The 20050-nt window shown below is 45.0% G+C and overlaps 1 pseudogene; it reads left to right on the forward strand.

The window, feature by feature from the left end:
• The window catches only part of LOC136133554 (hypoxanthine-guanine phosphoribosyltransferase pseudogene), a 33375-nt pseudogene extending 13438 nt beyond the window's left edge, over nucleotides 1–19937 (forward strand).
• Nucleotides 19938–20050: the final 113 nt, after the last annotated feature.

Here is a 20050-nt window from a genome sequence, read left to right on the forward strand (position 1 = left end):
GATGATCTCCAAACAAGTCAGGTTGACATTAGATTTCTCAATAGTAACACCAGATACAAACAACAATCAAGCAGTATTTCTAAAATATTGAAGGGAAATAATATTTTAAATTAATTAATTAATTAATTTGGCTGCGCTGGGTCTTAGCTGCGGCATGTGGGCACTTCCTCGTGGCATGCACCTGGGATCTAGTTTCCTGACCAGGGATAGAACCTGGGACCCCTGCATTGGGAGTGCAGAGCTGTAACTACTGGACCACCAGGAAAGTCCAAGGGAAAGAATTTTGAAATTAGAATTTTATATGTAGGCAGATTGTCATTCAAGTATCAGGGCATGGGCTTCCCTGGTGGCACAGTGGTTAAGAATCTGCCTGCCAATGCAGGGGACACAGGTTCAAGCCCTGGTCCGGGAAGATCCCACATGTCACGGAGCAACTAAACCTGTGTGCCACAACTACTGAGCCTGCGCTCTAGAGCCCATGTGCCACAACTACTGACCCCACATGCTGCAACTACTGAAGCCCGCGTGCCTAGAGCCCGTGTTCCGCAACAGGAGAAACCGTCACAATGAGAAGCCCCCGCACCTCAAGGAAGAGCAACCCCGCTCGACACAACTAAAGAAAGCCCGGGCTCAGCAACGAAGACCCAATGCAGCCATAAATAAATAAATAAATTTGTTTATTAAAAAAAAAAATATATCAGGGCATAATAAATATTTTTCTCAGTATATGCTGTAGAATGACCTATACTGAAAACACTTTTGGAGAAACAATTGAAAAAAGGAGAAACAAACCTAACTATATGTTTTTTAAAACAGATACACCTTATAGAGGACAAACTAGTGATTACCAGTCGGGAGAGGGAATGGGAGAGGGGCAAGATATAGATAGGGGATTACGAGGTACAAACTATTATGTATAAAATATTTTTATTTTTTACTTTATTTTATTTTATTTTTGGCTATTCTGTGTGGCTTGTGGGATCTTAGTTCCCTGACTGGAATCAAACCCGTGCCCCCTGTAGTGGAAATGCAGAGTCCTAACCACTGGACCTCCAGGGAATTACCATATTATGTATAAAATAAATAAGCTACAAGGATTGTACCACACAGGGAATATAGCCTGTATTTTGTAGTAACTATTAATGGAATATAACACTTAAAAATTGTGAATCACTATGTTGTATACCTGTAAGTTATGTAATATTGTACATCAACTAGACTTCAGCAAAAAAAAGAAAAAAACCCCAGACACACCTAAAGCATAAAGACACAGACAAACTGAAAGTAAAGAGATGGAAAATGATATATCAGGCAAACAACAAACAGCTGGTGTGGCCATATTAATATCCTACGAAAAGGACTTTAAGACAACAAACATCATTAGGGGTAGAGAGGGACACTGAAAATGACAAAAACAATCACCAAGAAGATATAACAGTTCTAAACACGTATGCACTTAATAACATAGCTTCTGGTGATAAAGAAAAAACTGATGGAATTACAGGAAGAAAGGTACAAATTCATCATCCCTATTGGGGATTTCAGCACACTTCTAAATTATTGATAGGCCAAAAATTAAAAATCATGTCTCTGTGGCAGATCTAAAATTACAGTCAGATCCCAAGCTTTATGCAAATCTGGAAATATAGTTTCTAGCTTTCACTCCCAGCAACATAAGGGAGAACATAGCAGGAATAGAAATGGACATTGAAAACCAGTAAATAACATATGACACATTAATTCAGTATTTATATTAATATGAATAAGTAAAAATTATTCACAGCTGAGTCACAATGTGTATTTTCCTTTCCTGTACTACTTAAAAATTAATAATTGTTTTCTCTTTCTTGTTTGTTTAGTTCTCTATGTACTTTAAAATATTCAACCTGTCAACTCTCCAAAACTCCTCTTAAAAACTTCAGAGAAATCTATCAGTTTCATCACCTTGAAGATATTGCTCCTGAGCTGGTCAGATTCCCCAGAGAGGGTTCTCCCAGTCTCCTGCTTTGAGGGAAAGCCCAGGTTTGCCAGCAGGCTGGGAGCTAGTAGGAGGAGACATCTGGACATGGAATTGGAGGTCTCAACATTTGGCAAACCAACTCAACTTTCCTTGGTTCCACTAATTACAGCTGAAAGAAGTTCAAATTTTCATGAAAGAAATCTACCAAAGGTTGAAAGAGAATAACAACAACAAAAAAAGACAAAAAAAAAAAAAAAAAAAAGGAAAGAAAAGAAAAGAAAAGAGAAGAAAAGAAAGACAGGAAGGAGAGACTTCCCTAGTGGTCCAGTGGGTAAGATTCCGCGCTCCCAGTGCCTGGGGCCTGGGTTTGATCCCTGGTCAGGGAACTAGATCCTGCATACATGTCACAACAGTGAGTTTGCATAATGCAACTAGGTCTGCATGCCGCAATTTAAAAAAAAAAAAAAAAAGATCACTCATGCCCCAATGAAGATCCCTCGTGCCACAACTAAGACCTGATGCAGCAAAATAAATAAATAAATATTAAAAGAAAGAAAGAGAGAGAGAGAGGGAGGGAGGGAGGAAGGAAGGAAGAAAGAGGAAGAAAGAAAGAAGGAAGGAAGGAAGGAAGAAAAAGAAAAAGGGGTGGAGGGATAATTGGGAGATTGGGACTGACATATACATACTACCATATATAAAATAGATAACTAGTAAGAACCTACTGTATAGCACAGGGAACTCTACTCATTACTCTGTAATGGCCTATATAGGAATAGAATCTAGAAAGGAGTGGATATATGTATATGTATAACTGATTCACTTTGCTGTACCCCTGAAAATAACACAACATTGTAAATCAACTATACTCCAATAAAAATTATTTAAAAAATAAAATAAAAAGGAAGAGATCCTTCCCTTATAAAAATAAAAAATATATATACCAAAAAAAAGAAAAAAAGAAAGAAGGAAGGAAAAATGCATTCTATAAAAATAGCCAGGTTCTAAAGGTCAGGCTTTTGGCCCTAACCAGACCCCTGGGTTCTTTCCTGGTTCACAGCCTCCTTCCCAGGATTACCACACTCCCACCTAGAGAAGGCTGATTTATAATTTTAACTCTGACTGGTTGACTGTGGCTGCCTCGTGTACTGTGCTGGGCACTCTTTTATTTTAGCCTTTTTTTCTGCATTTTTGAGCAAATACAAAAGTAGAGAAAATAGTATAATGTCCTCACCCATGCACCCATTACCCAGCGTCAACCAATCTTATTTGATCTACACCCCTATGGTTTTTCCTCAAATTGTTTTAAAGCAAATACCAGATATTATATAATTTCTACTGTAAATACTTCAGTATGTATCTCTAAGAAGTAAGAACTCTTTAGAAAAACCACAATAGTTATAACTACAATTAGTACTAATTCTTAACATCATCAAGTATCTAGTCACTGTTCACATCTTTTGTGTTATCTCATATGTGTCTTTCTATAGGTAGCTTGCTTTAATCAGCTTGCAAATGAACTCCACACATTCTGTTTGTTTGATACATGTTTAGGGACCTTGGTGTCTCCATTTTACATTAACGAATTAACTAGTGAACTCACTAATTAATTATTTCCATAAATATTTGACTATAGCATAATGATTAAGAGTAGACTCTGGAGTGAGACTGCCTGTGTTGGAATACTGGATTTGTCACTTAATAGCTTTTTTTTTTAAGATTTTTTAATGTGGACCTAAAAGAATAAATAAATAAATAAAAATATTAAATTTATTATTTATTTAATTTAAAAATATTTTATAATTTATTTATTTATATTTATAATTTATTATTAAAATAGTAAATGTATTATTTTATTATAAATAAAATTTATTTATTTTATTTACATTTATTTTTGGCTGCATTGGGTCTTCGTTGCTGCACTCAGGCTTTCTCTAGTTGCGGTGAGCGGGGGCTACTCTTCCTTGTGGTGCACGGGCTTCTCTTTGCGGTGGCTTCTCTTGTTGCGGAGCACAGGCTCTAAGCGCGCGGGCTTCAGTAGTTGTGGCTCACGGGCTATAGAGCGCAGGATCAGTCGTTGTGGTGCACGGGCTTAGTTGCTCCGCAGCATGTGGGATCTTTCCGGACCAGGGCTCGAACCCGTGTCCCCTGCATTGGCAGGCGGATTCATAACCACTGCCCTGGGAAACTCTGATGTGGACCATTTTTAAAGTCTTTATTGAATTTGTTACAATATTGCTTCTGTTTTCTGTTTTGGTTTTTGGGCCCCGAGGCATGTGGGATCTTAGCTCACCGACCAGGGATAGAACTCACACCCCCTGCATTGGAAGGCGAAGTCTTAACCACTGGACCACCAGGGAAGTCCCTAGCTTTGCTACTTTGAATAAGTTACCCCCTATCTCTGCACCTGTTTCCACATCTAAAAAATGGGAATAATACTAACCACTTCACAGGGCTGTTATGAAGAGTAAATGAGTTAAAGCAAGTAAAATGCTGAGGACAGCACCTGCCATAGGCTGGGCACTCACAATGTGTTATTTGTTGTTGCATCTAGTTCTGAGCCAGGGGCAGAAGCTGCGTGGTGAACATGACCCAGTGCCTGAGGAAACACACGTGGTACAGTAGGACCAGGGCTGTGCTGAGGGTGGCCTGGGGGGCCCCAAGGGGAATCTTCCGTGACTAGGATCAGGAACATCTAAGAGAGGAATTCGCATCCAAACGGAGACTTGGAGGAGTCAGTGAGGTGGTGAAGGTGGGCAGTGAGGTTAGTCTGGAAGGCTAAGAGGCATTTCAGCCACAGGAAACATCATGTGCAGAGACCTGGGCTCGGGCAGCGTGAGCGTTTTTGGTCCAGTTAAGCTTGGAGCCTGAGGAAGAGAAGTACAGAGCAGGTGGACAGTTGTTATAGGCTAAGGCAGAGAGGAAGGCAAAAGCAGTTTACAGAGGGAGTGGGGTCCTGGCTAAGGAGCTTGAGCTTTCTCCCAGGGACTGTGTGTGTGTGTGTGTGTGTGTGTGTGTATTGAAGGTTGTGAGGTAAGAAGCAGGATTTGACCTGTTCTGGCTGCTGTGTAGGGAGTGGATAGAAGGCAGGGCTGGAGGCCTGGAGACCTGGACCAGGTGCCATGATCCAGGAAGTGGTGGCCTGACCGTGTGGATGAAGAGAAGTGAGTGGATCCATTGTGTGAGGCAGGTAGAATTGTTAGATTGTCGAGGGGAGTGGAGGAGTTTTAGTGAGTTGAATAATGTCCCCATCAAATTCATGACCACCCAGAACCTCAGCGTGTGACCTTCGTTGGAAACAGGGTCTTTGCAGATGTAATTAAGTCAAGGATCAAGACAAGATCATCCTGGATTTAGGTTGGGCCCTAAACCCAAGGAGAGTCTTTCTATAAGAGGAAATAACACACAGAGACTCAGAGAAGAAGGCCATGAGAAGACAGAGGCAGAGATTGAAGTGATGTTGCCACGAGCTGAGGACCACATGGAGCCACAAGAAGCTGGAATAGGTAAGGAAGGATCCTCCCCCATAGCCTTTGGAGGGAGTGGCCCTGCCAACACCTTGATTTCAGAATTCTGGGCTCCAGAGCTGTGAGGGAAAAAGATTCTGTTGTTTTAAGTTAAGCCACCCAGTTTGTGGTACTTTTTCCCAGCAGCCCTAGGAAACTAGGAGCCCTAGGAGTCAAGGGTGATACTCAGGTTTCTGGTTTAGGTGACTTGGGGACATAAAGACAGGGGCAGACTTGGGGGCCAGGGAGGGGATAGGAACTGTTTTGGACAGATGATGTTTGGTTCAGGTTTTACTGCCTTTGAAGGCTCTGTGTGATAAGCAAGTGAAGGGGAGTCTGGCTGACTGATTTAGGTTGAGAGAGAATTGGGGAGTGAGGAGGGAAGGAAGGTTACCCAGGGAGAATTTGTGTGGAGAGCAGGGAAGAGCATCAAGATTAGACCTACAAGGAAGACCGACAGTAGGGGAAAGGTAGAAGAAAAGGAGCTCAGGAAGATTTCTGAGTAGGAGCAGCCAGGGAAATAGGAAAAAACCAGGAGCATGTGGGACCACAAAATTCAAGGGCACTGGGAGTTTGAAGGGGGTGGGGTTTGGATAGAATGGTGCAAAGAGGTAAGAAAAGACAAAGAGAGGAAAGTGCCTATTGGATTTGGAAAGTGTCTTAGTTCAGGCATCTATAACAGAAAACCACAGACTGGGCAGCTTAAACAGCAAACATTTATTTCTCACAGTTTTGAAGTTTGGGAGGCTGAGACCAGGGTACCAGCACAGTCGGGTTCTGCAAAGGCCCTCTTCCTAGTTTACAGACATCTGTTGTTTCTTTGTACCCTCACATGGTGGAGATGGAAGTCATCTCTTGTGTTTCTTCTAATAAGGGCACTAATCCCATTCATGAGGGCTCCACCCTCATGATCCAATTACCTCCCAAAGCCCCCACCTGCTAATACCATAACACTGGGGTTAGGATTTCAACATATGAATTTGGGGGGACGTATACATTCAGACTATAAGAAAAACAAAATGGTCATTTCACCATGACCTTGGTAAGAACAACTTTGGTGGAGCAAGGATGTGTGCAGTCCCACTGCCACCTGACTCCTGTTTTTGGGGGCTGCCTCACAACAGGGGACCCTGGTGTTTCTAGAGGTTCTAGACTCTCAGGACCTAACTTGTCAGGGCTTGGTGTATGCAACAGTTTGTGGGAAAGAGGCCACCTCCACTCTGTCCCAAAGACCACGACTGATCCTCTGTGTCTGCTCCGTGGGGATAAGGCCCGCAGCTGTCTGTCTTCCATGAAGCCAGCACCTGTCTCTCTGTTCAAAGAATCTGGCAACTTTATCCATTTACTGAAGTCTTTATCCATTTACTGGCCTAGGGAGGAAGGGGTAGGGATAGGATTACTAGTATTACTGGCCACATTTATTGAGAGGGTCTGGAAATCCCTGGAAAGCCAGGATTCCATCATATCTATCACTCCGTCCTACAGAATTGCAAGGAGGACCAGATTCACACCCATAGTAAAAATACTCTAAGCAGCACCGTCCTGCTGTGCCCAGCCAAAGGTAATAGCGCCATCTACGGGTCACTGGAGGCGAGAGCATCCATTTAATTGTAATAACACAAAGGGAATAGCAGTGGCAGGGCCCTCAGGAACAGGATTCCATGCTCTTCCTGTTGACTAATGAGAAGTGAACTCTACAGTGACACGATGCTTGTTTAATGACCAGACGTGTAAAAGAAACACAAGAGATGGATGGACCAATATGTGAGCCTGAGTGTGAATTAAGGGGGGGGAAAGATAAAGCTTGTGGAAGTCTGTGTCCTACAAAAGCAGAGCTAAAGGCTTCCTTCCCAGAACATGACCAAAAACAAAAAACAAGAAAACCTGGTGGAAATGGGGTTTGTAGTTGTGTGAGCAGAGGCAGTGGATCACAGCTTAGGGACAAGTTTAGGGCTGGATGCAATCAAATACAGCCTGGGAAGTCAAGTCTGTGTGTCTCAGTTACTTAATAATACCCAACACTTGCTTACCGAGTGCCAGACTTCCTCGAAACGTGTATTAACTCATTAACTCTCAGAACAATTCTATGAGGTAGATGCTGTCTTAGCTCCCATTATATAGAAGGGAACTGAGGCACAGGGAGGTTAGGTAACTTGCCCAAAGACACACAGCATGAGGAAACCAAGATTGCAGCTCCAGCACTGTCCTGTGTTTCTGACATCTGCACCAACACCTGCTGTACATCCTTCTAAATGCACTACGTGTTCCCTGCCTTTCAAAATGCTGCATGAGGATCATAAAGTAAGCATTTATTCGTGGTTTTGATTAAAGTGTTCATCACCACAATAGCACTAATACAGCACCGGGTTCAGAGGCTGCTGAGAGGTGGTCCTCAGCTGCCAGGTCATTTGGGGTTCTTGAGTCTACTTTTTGAAGACTTTACCTGATGAGGGATGGAAAGTTATGGAAGAATTTTAAGCAGGGGAGTGCCATGGTCCGATTTAAGTTTTAGAAACGGATTTAGGTCTTCTCCAAGGGTGATGGACATGGAGACTTAGCAATGACTGTGAATCCGGAGCCCCTCCCTACAGGTGTGGTCTCCTGGCCTGGCTTCTGGGCACAGGTTTGAGGGGGTGGTCTGTGAGTGAGAAGCATGGAGAACCCAGGTGAGTTGTGGTCAGATATCTTCTCTCTCGTTCTCTGCTCTCTGCCCTCAATGCCTCCCAAGGTGACTGTGTCCTGTCAGAGTGCTCCAGAAGACAGCACCTGTCTGCCCTTGCCTCTGGACTTTGCCCTTGCTCCATCTTGTTTCACTGGAAGAAGGACTAGGTGCTCGGTGAGTGAGGCCTGGGGACTCTGGTGACGTTCTGCTCAATGGAGATGCAACATTCGTCATGTGCATCGCCCTGGTGCCGCTGACTGGGGGGGCAGGGGGCGGGGGCTGTGCCTGCTGGATGGAGCAGACCCAGCTGGCAATGGCTGCTGGGTACCCTGGTGAGTGCCTTACCTCCTAGTCCTGCGGGCACCCCACCCAGCCCTTTCAGAGAGTGCGGAGCCCCAGGCAAATCATCCTGCTGGTTTTTCTAATCTTGGGATGGGAACTAGGTTGGGGGACCCTTCAGAACAGGCCAGTCCAGGGCTCAGCAGACAAGGAGGGAACCACACTCTGGAGGGGAAGTCTGGTCAGGTCTCCCCACTCCTTCCTCAGAGCACTCCCAAGGCATGGTCCTCCCCTGGAGTGCCTTGGGACACAGCTTTTCTTTCTCTGCGCTTCTCTGCTTTGGCAGCTGTCTGCTCCCCTGCAGCTCTGGGTAAGTCCACTGGGGAAGATCTGGCCCTTGCGCTTAAGCATCTTAGCAGCTGCCATTCTCCTGCTGGCTTCATCTGGGGATGTGGAGGAAGAGGAAGGAAGGGGTGCTGAGAAAGGGGAAGACTGTGAGCAGGGAGATGCTGCTGAACTCAAGAAAGACCCGGCAGCAGCTGGGGCTGAATTTGGAGCAAAGGGTCTTTTGCAGGTTTCCTTGAGAGGTTGATTCTTCTCCCCATCCAGAGTGTAGAGCCCCAGTTGGGGGTGGGGGTGGGAACCGTCTGATCTGAGCTCTATAGTCAAGGGCTTGTGCATTCCTGGGGGATATATACTCCCTACATCTGGGTCCGTACTGCCCCCAGCATAGCCACAGCAATACTCTGCTGGCCCCGGCCTGCAGGGGCCCCCACTGGCAGAGGGCTAGATGGGATGACCCAGAGGTCCTTTCTGGAACGATCATCTTCTTTCTTCTTTCTCTTTCTCATTTTGTTTGCAGCATGAATCTGAAACAAATGAGGCCTCCAAGAAAGAGGAGGAGGTGTCCTGATTCGGCAGAAAAATTTGAGTCACAGATTGGTGAGAAGCTCATAGCAACCTTCAGAGAAATTTCATGCCCTTGAAGGTTTCTGCAAGAACCCTTTTACCCCTTTCTTGTCCTTAACCTCCACTCTGCTAGACCCGCCCCATGGCGAGCCCGAAAATGCGCCTGTCAGATCCACAACTCCAGGGAGTGTAATTGATGGAGGTCCTCAGCTGCTGCTCTCTGAAATCCATCACCCCCTGGGTGTTGAGGCCACACTTCTGACAGTGTTCTCACAGTCAGAGGCAGAGTGCAATGGGGACACTAAGGCAGGATACCAAGGGGATGCCCGGGGGATGTAACACTCCTTTGATGGGTCACTGGCTCCAGTACTCCCCGTTGGCCTTGCCAAAAACCCCTTGGATGACGAGAACACTGGGATGATTCCACCCAACCTCCTCTCTTCTCTACTTCACTGGGGTCTGACGGCTCCCCAGCTTCTTCTAGCCCTTCCAGATTTCCACCACAGGCATTTCCCCTAATACATTTATTGCATGTTTCATTCTGTATTGACATTTACTTCTCAGAGGACTCAGACTAACACACTCCCTTTGGTTAAGAATGGGAACCCCCTTTTGGCCTCTTCCTTTCCGGGTGCCAATCCAGATCCCCACCTTCATTGAGCTGTTGGCAGTGAGGGGTGACAGGGATCAGGGGAGGCCTTTGAGGTGCTTGGTACCCCAGAGCAGAGGCCCGCCCTCTTTCACCTCCTTAACCAGGCAGCTGGTCTGTGGTGGCCATGGCCCTGGATGGCCTCAGCAGTGTATGAAGGACGTGGATGTCTGTCTGCACACACTGTCCGCCTCATTCCCTGCCCTTTAACCACCTTGGGTGGTAGGTAAATAAGACAGGCAGGAGCTGTCAACGGTGTCTGTACCCCTTCCCCAGGCCTTCCTTCTCCACTGTCAGCCTCCCTTTTGGTGGCCTCACAGGAGAGTTGGGGCTCAAATAGCCTCTAAATTTAGGAAAGCAGAGAACTGCAAAGAATAAAACATCTGCCACAAGAATAAAAGCCAGGATAGGTAACGGGGAGCCTTAACTAGGTTCCTTTATTTACTTATTTTAATTTTTAACACATTTATTGAATGTCTACTGTGGTAGACACTGCTAGTCATTTTTATGAATCTCCACAGTGAAGCCTGACAGGTCGTGCAGGTAGGTACTATTGATTATTAACCCTGTCCGGCTGAGATGATTTGCTCTGAGGTCATAAAGCTGGGAAAGAGTGGAGCCAAGATCTGAACAAAAGTTGTCTGACTTCAGAGCTGGTTATTCATTTAACATATTTATTGGAATGGCTTATATTTTTCTAAGCACTTGAGATGCAACAGAAAGTGAAACAGGTGAAGATCCTTGACCTCATGGGGCTTATGGTCGAAGCCGTATTATGCTTCCCCAACTGTCTTTGCCAGGAAAATCGTTGATTTCAGACACAGGCTGGGTTTGAACTCTTGCGCTGTCACATACTGTCTGTTATCCTGGGCAAAACACTGTGACTCTTTTCTCCAGTTTCCTTATCCATTTAAAGGAGGCTAAGCGGGTCCAGCTTAGAGAGGTCGTTTTGGATAGATGAGGCCATGGAATAATTTGTGGTAGGCTCTAGATGCAAAAGAGGACACCCCCTAAACAGTACATAGGACTGAAAGGTGTCTTTCATGACAAAGTACACCTGGGGCACAGGGATGGAAGTGGGGGTAGGGCACATGTCAGACTGTTGTGTGGTGGCAGTAGTGGTGAGGGCCTTGGCCACGCCAGGGGCCGGGCTGGCCACACGGAATACTTCCTGCCACTGCTGCCTGGTGGTGGCGTAGCTGGTGTGTCTCCATGGATGCTATCATCTCTTTCACTTCTCCCCAAGGCTTCCTCTGCAGTCCTGACAGGCATCTTGGAAGGATCTTCACTTTCTAGCTTGGCTAAGATATATTTAAAACCCTTGATAATACTGACCATGTTAATTTGAGCAATTTGACTGTGATGTGCCTTTCTTCATGTAGATTTCTTCATGTTTCTTATGCTTGGGGTTTGTTGAACTTGGATCTGCAGGTTATAGTTTTCTTTAAGTTTGGAAAGGTCTCAGCTATTTTTCTTCAGGAAATTTTCTGTCCCTTCTCTCCTCAGGAAATCCAACTGGCTGCTTAAAGTCCGATAGCTACTGATGCCCTTTTCATTTCTTAAAGTCTTTTTTCTCTCTGTACTTCATTTGCGATTCCGTTGCTATGCCTTCAGGTTTACTAATCTTTTCTTCTGCAATGTCCAATCTTTTGTTAATCCCATCCCATGTCTTTTTTTTTTTTTTTTTAAATCTTAGACGTTAGAGTTTTCATCTCTAGAAGTTTGATTTGGGTCTTTTAAAAAAATTTCCATGCCTCTACTTCTTTTTTTCTTTTTTCTTTTGGCCATGCTATGTGGCTTGTGGGATCTTAGTTCCCTGACCAGGGATGTAACCTGGGTGTGCCCCCTGCAGTGGAAGCGTAGTGTCCTAACCACTGGACCACCAGGTAATTCCCTCTACTTCATTTTTTAAACATATGGAATACAGTTATATGTCTGTTTTAATGTTTTTCTCTGCTAATTCTAAAGGCTATATCAACTCTGGGTTGATTTCAGGGGGCTGATTATTCTCCTCATTATGGGTCTGGTTTTTCTTCCTCTCTGCACACCTGGTAATTTTTTTTTTTTTTTGCGGTACGCGGGCCTCTCGCCGTCGCGGCCTCTCCTGCCGCGGAGCACAGGCTCCGGACGCGCAGGCTCAGCGGCCATGGTCCACGGGCCCAGCCGCTCCGCAGCATGTGGGATCCTCCCGTACTGGGGCACGAACCCGCGTCCCCTGCATCGGCAGGTGGACTCTCAACCGCTGCGCCACCAGAGAAGCCCCCTGGTAATTTTTGATTAGATTCCGGACATTATGAATTTTTCCTTTTCGGACACTGGATAGTTTTGCATATTTGTGAATCTTCTTTACTTTATTCTGGGGGTGCAGTAAGGTTACTGGGTAACAGGTCCTTTCAGATTTAGCTCTTACGGATTGTGAGGCAGGTCCAGAGAAGTGCCCAGTCTAGGGCTAGGAATCCTCTACAGCTGAGACAAGGCCTTCCTGAGAACTCTACCCCGTGCCCTGTGAATTACAGTTTTTCCGTCTGGCTGATGGAAACAGGCACTATTCCAGGCTTTGTGTGAACGCCCACACTACTCCTTCTAATTCTCTTGCACGGTCCTCTCCCTGGCCTCGTGTGCTTCTCTCACACACATGCATGATTAGTCCTCTTCTGGAAGCTGCAGGGGCCCCTCTTCAGGTCTCAGGAGCTCTGTATCTGAGCAGCTCTCTTCTCTTGGGTGCTCTGTCCTATGTACTCTGGCTGCCTCAGTCCCCCCAGACTCTCAGCTCTGGCTCTGCCTGGCTCTGCCTGTTCTTCCTCCCTGTGCTGTGGAAACTCTCAAGAGAGTAAACTGGGGCGATCTTAGGGCTCACTTCACTTGTTTCCTTCATCTCACAGATCACATCCTTCATTGCCTGATGTACAGTGTTTTAAAGACCATTGTTTCCTGAATGTTCTCCACCCCTCTCCCCCCTCCACCAGGCGGGAGAGTAAACATTATCTCTGTTACCCTGTCTTGGCCAGCAGTAGAAGACTTCATTCAACCACTTTAGTTTTGAACTGGGCCAAGCCAAATTCCTGGATGGCTAAAGTCACCATTAGAAGATCCCGGTCCATCTCAGTGGATTTGGGCCCAGCCCCTGTTCCCAGGGTCACACAGTAAAGGCATTGTCCTCTGCAACCAGCTAGGTGTGGTTGGTATCACAGATATGTGATAGGTCTGGTTCATGGTCCCACTATGGAGACCTTAAGGATACAGCCAGGGCCAACACTGGCAGGAAACCATCTCTCTGCTTAATAATGAGGCATCTTCTTGGTCTTGGTAAGGGGTTCCCAGAACATGGGCTTCTGGATAGAGTTGCTTCCTAGTTTCTATGTCCTCCATCAAGACATGTTTGCCCCAGGGCTCAGGTATCACTGTCAGAAGACAATAAACACTTGGCCGCAGGAGCTCTGGAACACTTATTGGCCCAGAAAATTCTTTGGTTCCAGCCAGGAGGGTTCAGGATGTGAGCAGCTTCAAGGCTGTGGAGCCTGGGGGACACCTGGAGGCCAGGCTAGGCCATGGCTGGTGTACACATGCTGGGTTCCTGGTTCAGTCACCACTCAACGCCCTGCCCATGAGGGGCTGTCAAGTTGCACTCACAGTGTTTTTTAAAAAAAGAAAACCATTAACTTGAATCTAATCATGAGGAAACAATCTGACACACCCAGAATTGGGGGCATTCACCCAGAATTGGGGGCATTCTATAAGCGACTGGCCTGGACTTCCTACAATGTCAATGGCATGAAAGATAAAAAGAGGTGTGTGTGAGTGTCGGTGGAGGTGGTGAGGCTGTTGTAGGTTACAGGAAACTACAGAGCCATGACAGTCAAACACAATGTACCAACCTTAATTGGATCTTAGAGTCGGGAACCCACCAGCTACAAGGGACTTATTTTTTAAGAGGACATTTATGTACAGCTTAGATATTGCAACCATGTTAAATTCCTTGGGTGTGGCAATGATATTATGATTATGGAGAGAATGTCCTTGTTTTTAGGATATAAATGCTGAAATATTAAATAATACTAGAAAGCTGCAATTTACTTTCAAATGGTTCAGCAAGGAGAAAATATATATACATACATACATACATATGTATACATATATACAATTGCAAGTGCAAAAGGCCGGAGGAAGAAACAGGTTTGGCATATTTCCAAACATAAAGAGGGCGGGGGGAATGAATGGTGAGAGATGAGAATGCAGAGACAGGTGCCAGATCTTGAAGGGTTTTGTTAAAGATGATAAGGATTTTTTATTTTCTTTTAAGGGTAATGAGAATCAAGGAAGAATCCCTTTGAAGCAAGGGACTTGGTCAGATTTATGTGTTTTTTTTTGTTGTTTTTTTTGCGGTACGCGGGCCTCTCACTGTTGTGGCCTCTCCCGTTGCGGAGCACAGGCTCCGGACGCGCAGGCTCAGCGGCCATGGCTCACGGGCCTAGCCGCTCCGTGGCATGTGGGATCTTCCTGGACTGGGGCACGAACCCGCGTCCCCTGCATCTGCAGGCGGACTCTCAACCACTGTGCCACCAGGGAAGCCCCCAGATTTATGTTTTAAAATCCCATGATGCAGCTTATTTCTTCCCATATACCCGGCAAATGTCCCCAGGCCCCTGGAGTTGCTACACCCATGGAAAGGATTTTTATTCCTTGTAGCATGTAGCTGTTCCCCCACCCGTCTCTCTGGTGGCCAAACATGGGGCCTTTGTGGTCCCTGTGGTTCTTGTCCCTGGGAAAGTACCCAGGAACCAGGGGGTTTCCCTGTCAGTCACTGTCTCCTGAGAAGGTGACCATACATCACACCAAGAAAAGGGAACCCTGCCCACATCAGGCAGTTATGGTTGTGGAGGCAGCCAGGTCTCCTGTGGCCAGGGAAGAGGAATGGTTCGTTCTGGAATTTACAGAGAGAACTTACAACAAGCAATAGGACTTTCTTGGTGGAAATCGGTATAAATGGACAAATAAGTTCTTGGAATAGAGGATCTCCAAGAGGAACAGGGACTCGTTTCTTCCATTTTATACTGAGTCTTTGCATCTTTTCCCCACTCTGAGTCTCCCTGATGGCATTTGACAGTACCCCTGACATTCTGTCCCAAACCTACATCGGAATCTCCTCCTCTCCTTCCTGGAGAGCAAGCTTGGAAAAAAACACATAATTGGATAGATTGGGGCCACAGTTGGAAAATACTACTTGTCCCTTAGTGATGTGCTGGCATTTGGACCTTATTGGCTCTCAAGAGCCTATTGTGTGCATATCTTCCCAACTCTGCATTCAGTGACATCAGGATGGTAACTTGAAATTGGCTAATGTAGGGATATTTACACAATGGAAATTAGCAAATGTTACAAGAGGGTTCCCCTCTAGAACCAGAGGACCAGTTGTTAAACATCTATGAGCACATCACTGCGTATTCCATTTGCTTGAAATTCTCTTTTACCCTTATTTTCCCCCATATTGAGGTTTCTCAGCACTTTCTTTTTCTCCTGGACTAGTGAACTTAACCTTGAGAATAGGTTTAACCTTGAGCATGGTGCTCATAAAAAAGATCTTGTAAGCTTAAGGAGAAAATATTCCCTCTCGTAAAACTAGAGGAAAGCAGACCTATTTAAAGTGAGTTCTGATAAAGAGGTATATTGAGAATATTCACAAAGAGCATTAGTTTTATTCTCCTGCCAGTGGGAAGACTTGTTGAAAGTGCATAATCCTGCTCTGTTTTCATATAACAAAGGAGTCTTTTAAGATGCCTGGACTTCAGAGATTGTTATGTACTGTGAAGTGTGGCCTTTAACCCTTAAAAGTCCATAATTCTGATTGGTTGTCACTCAATAGTTTGATGCCCTGATAACAATATTTACACTGATATATATATATATTTTCTGAGTGCATAACTTGCAAGTTTTTAAGTTGGTCCAGAAAAGAGCCTTTGGCATTTCCTTGCCTACCTCCATGCATGCTAAATTCCTTATTCAAAGGGTCTGAGAGCATATGAAATTTACGGGATCGCTTTGGATCATAGGGCTACTATGCAGTATGTGGTCTCAGGGCTGCCTGTCCATTTCCTCGTCTTTGATGAATTTCCTCGTCTTTGATGAATTTCCTGTTTCATTCTCCTCTATGCTATTGTAAATACTCGGTCTGCCTTTCAGTTCCCCGTATGCAGTTACAAGCAGATAACTCTTTCTTAGTTCCAGCAAATGATCTTTTCCTCCTACTTCATCAAACAACCATAAAAGAGTGAGAGATAAATAGTCACAGAGAACCTTACAGACGGTTTCCTAGGAGCTGACTAGCTAACCAAACCCACTTCCACCCAACCGAAATGAAAAGAACAACATGAATAAAAGCAGCCAAAAGTCGCACCAGCAGCGCTGAGACAAGGAATGCCAAGAACTTTGAAAAATGGTATCTGGAGGCAACAATCTGGACTCTAAAGTTGAATGAGATTATATAACCCAAGATGATTCTACTGGGGAGTGATGATAGGGCAAAAGGAAGCCACACAACATTCTGAAAAATTTTATTAATCCTTCCACACCTATACCAAACCCATTATCCAGTCCTGTGAATTCTGTTCCTAGATATATCTGGAATCCTCTCAATTTCTCTGTATATCCATATTTTTAATATAAAGGAAAGTTACTCATGTGGATTATTTTTGTCCACATGATTATTGAACTCTCTTATCAATGTAGATAAATCTTCCAGATGCTTCTTTCATATTTCATAGGTAAAAAAAAAATGTCATATGCAAATAATAACTTTGTCTTCTCTTAAAAAAATGTTGGGACTTACATTAAAACTGAAAAATGTTGACTGACAGATATAAAGGAAATAGAGAAACTTCATGTGCATCTAGGTATGAAGACTATTTTTTTTTTGTGGTGCGCGGGCCTCTCACTGTTGTGGCCTCTCCCGTTGAGGAGCACAGGCTCCGGACGCGCAGGCTCAGCGGCCATGGCTCACGGGCCCAGCCGCTCCGCGGCATGTGGGATCTTCCCGGAGCAGGGCACGAACCCATGTCCCCTGCATCGGCAGGCGGACTCTCAACCACTGCGCCACCAGGGAAGCCCTGAAGACTATTTTTGTTTTTTGTTTTGTTTTTTGTCTTTGCGGTATGCGGGCCTCTCACTGTTGTGGCCTCTCCTGTCGCGGAGCACAGGCTCCGGACGCGCAGGCTCAGCAGCCATGGCTCACGGGCCCAGCCTCTCCATGGCATGTGGGATCTTCCTGGACCGGGGCACAAACCCGTGTCCCCTGCATCGGCAGGCGGACTCTCAACCACTGCGCCACCTGGGAAGCCCCCTGAAGACTATTTTTAAGGACACCAAATCTTCCCAAATTATTTTACAGCTTTACTAAAATTACTGAATTTACTAAAATTGAGCTTTATTTACATTATTTATTTATTTTTGGCTGCGTTGAGTCTTTGTTGCTGCACGCGGGCTTTCTCTAGTTGTGGCGAGCGGGGCCTACTCTTCGTTGCGGTGCGCGGGCTTCTCATTGCGGTGGTTTCTCTTGTTGTGGAACACGGGCTCTATCTAGGCACACGGGCTTCAGTAGCTGTGGCACGCAGGCTCAGTAGTGGTGGCGCACGGGTTTAGCTGCCCCGCGGCATGCAGGATCTTCCCCCACCAGAGATCGAACCTGTGTCCCCTGCATTGGCTGGCGGATTCTTAACCACTGTGCCACCAGGGAAGTCCACACTTTTTTTTTTTTACTTACACTCTTGATAGGACTTTGTTTTTGTAACTCGCCAAAAGTTAATTTGAAAGAGCAAGTTAAGGATGGCTAAGAAAATTTTAATTAATAAAAAGGTTAAAGAAGGGGACCTGTCATATTTTAAGATATTTTGTAAAGCAGTTATTAGTTTGGTAATATTGACAGAATTCAAAGATGACTGAAACAAAATAGACTCTTAACAGACGCCAGAATAAAACACTTTATAAACGTCAAACAAAGGAAACATCTGAAATTAATGTGGAAGGTACAGATTGTTCAACGGAATGGTGCTGAAATTCTCTGCTTAGCATGGACACCTGTGAAGGGGCTGATGCGTCTTTGTGAGATTAAACTGGGAAGGTGGCAAGACTTCAGAGCAAACTAGAACTTGGAAATCTGAGGAAACTGCAGTCTCTCTGAATCTTCCTTTCATGGCTTTAGGCCGGGGTTTCTCAGAGTGAGAAGTGTCATCCATCATGTAAGCATAGAAGAAAAGCAGTAATGGAAACCTCTGATATAAACAATGTTAAACAGCTTTTCTATTTTTTTATGCTGCTCGGCTTGTGGGATACTAGTTCTCCGACCAGGGATCAAACTCAGGCCGTCGGCAGTGAAAGCACGGAGTCCTACTCCCTGGACCACCAGGGAATTCCCTAAACAGCTTTTCTTAAGGTAGGATGTCTCAGAATCTTTAATAAGCTCACAGTTACCATGAATCTCTAAAAAGGCACACAGCATGGAATATTTACCAAACTTATTTAATCTTGGAACCCTTTTTGGGCAGAGCATATTTCTGGACTAGTGTCCCATGCAACACACTTTGGGAAAACGGTGTCAGTCAATAGGAAAGGAGCTATCTTGGTGGATATGTCACTCAGGGTTCTTGATTGGAATTACAAGCCCATGTCTGCATAATTTAAGCATAAAAAGAATTTATTGGGAAGGGAACCCCTTGCTCTCAGACTCAATGGGAAGACTTGGAAAATGGGGCAGGATCAAGGAAGTTTGGCCATCAGAGAAGACTCCAGAGATGTCCCTTATAGAACCTCCGATATCTCTGAGACTGTGCATTACTGTCTCAGTCACACAGTGGTGGCATCTGATTCACTCTGGTGAGAAGTTCTGGGCGTGTTTTTGATTTTCTGGGCACGTGTTCTGTGTTCCATGTGCGTGACCGACAGGCGGTAGGCCACTCAAGGCCCCGTGCACACACTTGCAACCCTAGGGCACTTAGGCTACAGAGTCTTGAGGTTTGTTTTTTGGCCACAAGGTGGCTCACTTCTCTTTTCCATTTCTGGTTCAAGACTCTTAACTCTGGACCAATGCTGCCAGACATTTTCATTCAACAATCAGCCTGCACTCCAGCACGCCAGCCAGCTCCGTTGTGGCGACCCACAGCCCCAGTGTCTTGGGACTGGACATACCAAGATGACCAATACGCGGTCCTACACAAACAGCCTTAGAGCATCTCTAGGAAGGCACCTCATGGGTTGATTATAACAATCTCAGACTTCTAGAAGTTTGGGCTTTTAAGGAATCACTTAGCTTTTTTTGGTGATTTTTTTTTCCTACTGTTAGATGAGAGGAACTATTTGGATTTGAGGTTAGTGATAATGAACCAGGTTATGACCTAGATTCATTTTGTATACCTAATCATTATGCTGAGGGTTTGGAAAAGGTGTTTATTCCTCATGGACTAATTATGGACAGGACTGAATGGCTTGCTTGAGATGTGATGAAGGAAATGGGAGGACATCACATCGTGGCCCTCTGTGTGCTCAAGGGGGGCTATAAATTCCTTGTTGACCTGCTGGATTACATCAAAGCCCTGAACAGAAATAGTGATAGATCCATTCCTATGACTGTAGACTTTATCAGACTGAAAAGCTACTGTAATGACCAGCCAACATAAAAGTAATCGGTGGAGATGATCTCTTAACTTTCACTGGAAAAGATGTCTTGATTGTTGAAGATATAACTGACACTGGCAAAACAATGCAAACCTTGCTTTCCTTGGTCAAGCAGAGTAATCCAAAGATGGTCAAGGTTGCAAACTTGCTGGTGAAAAGGACCCCTCGAAGTGTCGGATATAGGCTGACTTTGTTGGATTTGAAATTCCAGACAAGTTTGTTGTAGGATATGCTCTTGACTATAATGAATACTTCAGGGATTTGAATCATGTTTTTGTCATTAGAGAAACTGGAAAAGCAAAATACGAAGCCTAAGATGAGAGGTCAAGTTTGGAAACATCTGGAGTCCCATTGAAATCACCAGTAAAGTTGTCAAATGTTCTAGGTCTGTGGCCAGCTGCTTAGTAGAGCTTGTTGCATGTACTTTC

The sequence above is a fragment of the Phocoena phocoena genome, chromosome 14 (genome assembly GCF_963924675.1).
Source record: "Phocoena phocoena chromosome 14, mPhoPho1.1, whole genome shotgun sequence".
Classification (NCBI taxonomy): Eukaryota; Metazoa; Chordata; class Mammalia; order Artiodactyla; family Phocoenidae; genus Phocoena; species Phocoena phocoena.